Genomic DNA, 4,844 nt, shown 5'->3' with positions numbered 1-4,844 from the left:
TTTGACCTTCTTTTTGGTAATGGAGCCTTTTTTTTAAGGTGCACAATCCACTTACTATTATTGTGGTGATTTGATTGTGGCCTTAGTACTTGACCAGCTTCGTTTTTGTTGCCGATCACTGTTAAATTGTACAAAACAGTCGTTATTTTAAAAAAAAATTAAATTAATAAAAAATAATATTTTTATAATACTATATTTAATATTTTCTATTTTTTATATCTGGATTTGAAGTATTTTTTAATAAACTCATGTCATAGATTTGAAATAAATGAAAGAAAATTAATTACGCTATGAACATGATATGACTCAAACTCAGAACGCCTATTTTAATATCATGTTAAATTATTTAAAATAGTCGTTTTCTCCTAAGACTTAAGCAAACAGAATAATAGTTTTATATATATTTATATTTGACGCTCTTAGTTATATTTTTTAGTACAAGATTAGTAGATTAAAAAGTGTGGTGCTTTTATTTAAAATAAGGATAGAACAAGATTTCTAGTTTACGGTTGGAAGTTTCGATTTAGAGTTTCTAACTGCATGGCAAAAGAAAAGCTAATGGATAAATTTTGTTATAATGCCTCTCTTATTAGCAGCATGTTTGGTTGCCCGAAAGTGAAGCACCAAAAATAGCACTTTTGAAAATTGACGCCTTGGCGATTGTTTAACTTGCGAAAGTAAATATGCAAGTCAATGAAGGAGATGAACAATTGATTAGAACGGTTAGGCAACACTTTATAAATGTGTGCTGATAAAGTGAGTTATAACTAACTTTCACTTTTTCGACTTCGGCTCAAAAGATTCGAAAGTCACCGATCGAAAGTGAAGAATTAATTTAGAGGTTATATTTGATCTTAACTTTAATCTTTCAAATTATTTTTAAAGTTGAATTTCAGTTTAAATTTTAATTAAAATCATGTTCACATTCTGAATTTTATTTGTAAATTCAAATTAAATATAACTTTTTTAATGCAAATTTGTGACTTTATATTTAAATTTAAATTTTAAAATTTTTATTTTTATTTAAATTTGAATTCTAGAATTTAAATTTAACATTTAAAATTTAAATTTTAATCTTATTATTTTTCGCTAAGAACTTCGGTTTGAACTTTGAATTCAAATAATTCCAACTATAAATTCAAATTATTTGATTAAAATTTGAGTTTAAAATTTAAAGGTTTAAGTTTAAATTCAAATTCAATTTAAATTTGCTATTTACATTTAATTTTTAAATTGTTTTTCAGTTTGAATTTTANTTATGAATTCAAATATTCAGTTTGAATTGTGATTTAAACTCAAATTTTAATTTTAATTTAAATATCAATTCAAATTGTGAATTCGTATTTGAATTGAGAGTTCAAGATCAAACGGTAAATTAAAATATTATTCAAATTATAAATTCAAATTATGAATTCAAATTTGAATAGATGTTGTAATTTCTATGTTGAACTTTTATTTTAGAATTTAATTTTATTTATGAGTTATAACTTATAACTTAAACTTTAAATTTAAATTATAAATTTAATTTATGTCTTAAATTTTAATTATAAATTTTAATTTTAGTTAGGATGATTCACTTTATTTATTTATTTTGGATTGAGAGTGCTCCTCAACTTGTAATTGTATCGATTTCCGTTATTAACTTAATATTATACTTAGTAAATTTTAAGAACAAATTATCGAATTTAATGATTCTATTGGTTATTAACTGTTTTATGTGCTGAAAAATAATTAAAGTTATTAAATTTGGCAAAATTGCCGCTTAATTTAATAAAATCCTCAAATATTTTGACTAAAAATCACTTAGCCCAATAAATTCAAAAGTTGAGAGGCTCTCAATCCAAAAAAAAAAAAAGAAAAAAGCTAAAGAGGTCTCTATATTCTTCAACCAAATAATAATAATAATAATAACAAGAATAATAATCATATACAACATGCAATTAGAAGATAAAAAATATACCAAGAGTGTAAGCATTGGTGCTAGTGAAGTGGCATGATAGTAGAAGAAAAAGAAATAAGATGGTGAGAATGGAGACCAAGTATTTTGTAGGAGGAGAACCACCCATGAACTTAACAAAGTGAATGGTTTTTCTTAACTAATTTGCTTGGTTTTGAGAAAGAGGTTTTAATGTTTAAATAAATAAATAGGGGCTCTCCTTATAAGGTTGTTTGTGTTACTTTCACATGGTAGTGTTATTGGAAGTGGCAATGTGATTTTTTGATCTTCTTTTTGGTAATGGAACCTTTTTTTTAGGTGCCAATCCACTTACTATTGTTATTGTGGTGACTTATTGATTGTGACCTTAGTGCTTGACCTGCTTCGTCTTTGTTGCCGATCGCTGTTAAATTATACGAAATAATTTTTTTAAAATTTTTATGCACGCTGGACTCGAGATCTTTCGATAGATCTATAATTAGAAGAAAATCAATATATTAAAAACCTGGCGTGATTCGAACTCAGAACGTCCCGCGCTGATATCATATTAAATTATACAAAACAACCGTTTTCTCCCATAACTTAAGCCAATAGAAAATGATGTTTCCATATTTTTTATATTTAACGGTCGCAGTTATATATTTTTAGTATCAGATTAGTAAATTAAAAAGCGTGGTATTTTTATTTCAACGAAGAGATAGAATCATAGAAAGAGATTTTTTAGTTGTAAGGTTAGAAGTTTCAATTTAGAGTTTCTAATTGCATCGCGAAAGAAAAGCTATTGGAAAATTTTTGGTATATATAATGCTTCCCTTACTAATACTAATTAAGCACTATTGGAAAAGCCAACCCTCAAAGCATTGAATGTGGACCAAAAAAATAAATAAAATTAAAATTAATCAAATTTGATGAAATTTTTATTAAAACCTGGAAAATATTTTAAGAGAATCAGGAATGAATGAGTGGCTAATCAGGCTAATAATTAGATTCCTAGAAGTGACAAAGCTTTGGTAAATAAAAATGAAGTGTCTTAGGATTAACTAATTAATTAGTATCTTTTTATGTGTGTTACAAGGATATTAGAATTTGTTGGATTTTTAAATGCATTTTGGAATCGATATCAAATCAGAAAAAAATCAAATTTGAGTTCAGTAATTAAATTTAAATTGAGTTTCAGGAATTTGATTGAGAAAACATGGAAATTAGATATCCCTAATATTATTCCAAGATTTGTGGCTTTCAAACAAATTGAGCACGAAGAGAGTAGATGGAATAATTCGATTTAATTAAGGAATATTTTAGTAAACTATTTGTTCATTTTTTTGGTTAATTGTTAATTTAATAATTAACACTTTTTACTGAGAATAAAACTTTAATGAAACGTTTCTACTGTGGAGAGCATGTTGAGTGTTGAATCAGCTTAATTAATTTACTATTCAAAAGAAAAAAAAAACATTACAAGGCACAAATTATGATAAATATCACTATATTTAATGTTATAATTTCCAAAAGAATGAAGTTTACAAGTACAATAAGGTACAAAAATGATCTACTTATACCATAGCCAACCAATTATACTAACAAAGAAGAGAAATAATAATAATAAAAAAAGTACCAAAAAAAAAAACTGAGAAAAGTTACAGCACTTTTGTTTATGTACTCCCGATGCATCACACTCTGCTTTTGAGTCGACAATTGATACTGTTTTCATATAAAATACTATAGGAATTACAAATAATAGAAATTTTAGTCTAATTGAGGATCGCCGGGGGCGCGGGTGGGGTCGGTGTCAGGACCGGGGGCGGGGGGCTCCGTTTCTTCGGAAAGTTGATCATAGTACGGGGCAACGGCGCCGGATTTGCGGCCGGAACTCGGCTCCCTAACATTCTTCTTGGTGACCATTTCTCTTCGGTATCTATTATCATTCAAAATATAGATAGAACTTTAGTAGGATAAAAAAATTTTTCAAGAGAGAGAAAATATGCTATCCGCTTTATTTATTTTCTGAAGAAATCAATATTTTTTTAAGAAATCAATTTATTAAAAATTACTTTTCGGCTTGAAAATTTATTTTCCATACGTTTGTTTAGCCATAAAATTTTTTTTCAGAAAACTATTTTTATAGATTTGAGAAAAATAGAGTATTTTTGTTTTTCGATGGATGGAAACGAAAACACAAGCTGCATGAAACTATTTTTATTTTTATTTTTTTCACTGAACCAAACAAATGTTTGTTTTTTTTTTTTTCTTTCAACCAAACAAATATTGATGAAAAATTATTCTTTTTCTCCTACAAACCAAACATTCCGTACAACTCAACACTCCTTTGGCTAAAACAGTCGAATCTTATATTTTTGATAAATAAAATTTTATTTTTTTTAAAAAAAAAACCAAGCATAATACCCCTCAGATTTTGTTTTATGTAGTGGCCCTATTAGCTACTAACCATTAATTGTTTCAATTTTATTTGCTACAAATTGATTGAAACTACCACAGAATCATATACATGATGGTAAATCTCCAGTTTATTTTACAAAAGTATACTTAATTCTAGCAAATCAAAATTTAAGGAGAGTATCAACCAGGGAATTAAAAAAGAAAAGTACTTAAAAGGAGCCATTTCAAAATGGTCTCAATGTAGTTGATTCAACATATAAGATCAAATTAAAATGCAACAAGAAGATCAAAAACATACCAAGAGTGTAAGCATTGGTTCCAGTGAAGTGGCATGCTAGAAGAAGAAGAAGAAGAAGAAAGAAGATGGAGAGTGTGGAGATCATGCAACTTCTATGAGAAGAACCCATGAGCTTAACAAGACAGTGATAGCATATTAATTATGTAAAATATCTGCTGAAGCAAGCAATGAAAGCTTCAAAGGAACTTGTAGTTTTTTTTTTTTTTTTTTTTT

The 4,844-nt window shown here is 27.0% G+C and overlaps 1 long non-coding RNA gene across 1 annotated transcript; it reads right to left on the bottom strand.

Annotated features, from left to right (window-relative positions):
• Positions 1–3,556: 3,556 nt before the first annotated feature.
• On the bottom strand, positions 3,557–4,762 carry LOC109704436. Its single transcript, XR_002214382.1, has 2 exons — positions 4,632–4,762; positions 3,557–3,851 (listed from the first exon to the last, which is right to left on the bottom strand). It is a non-coding gene; the product is annotated as an uncharacterized LOC109704436 (long non-coding RNA).
• Between the last annotated feature and the right edge of the window lie 82 nt (positions 4,763–4,844).

Source organism: Ananas comosus, unplaced genomic scaffold (assembly GCF_001540865.1).
Source record: "Ananas comosus cultivar F153 unplaced genomic scaffold, ASM154086v1, whole genome shotgun sequence".
Taxonomy (NCBI): domain Eukaryota; kingdom Viridiplantae; phylum Streptophyta; class Magnoliopsida; order Poales; family Bromeliaceae; genus Ananas; species Ananas comosus.
The sequence above is the reverse complement of the archived record's forward strand: the minus strand, read 5'-3'. Positions and strand labels throughout refer to the sequence as shown.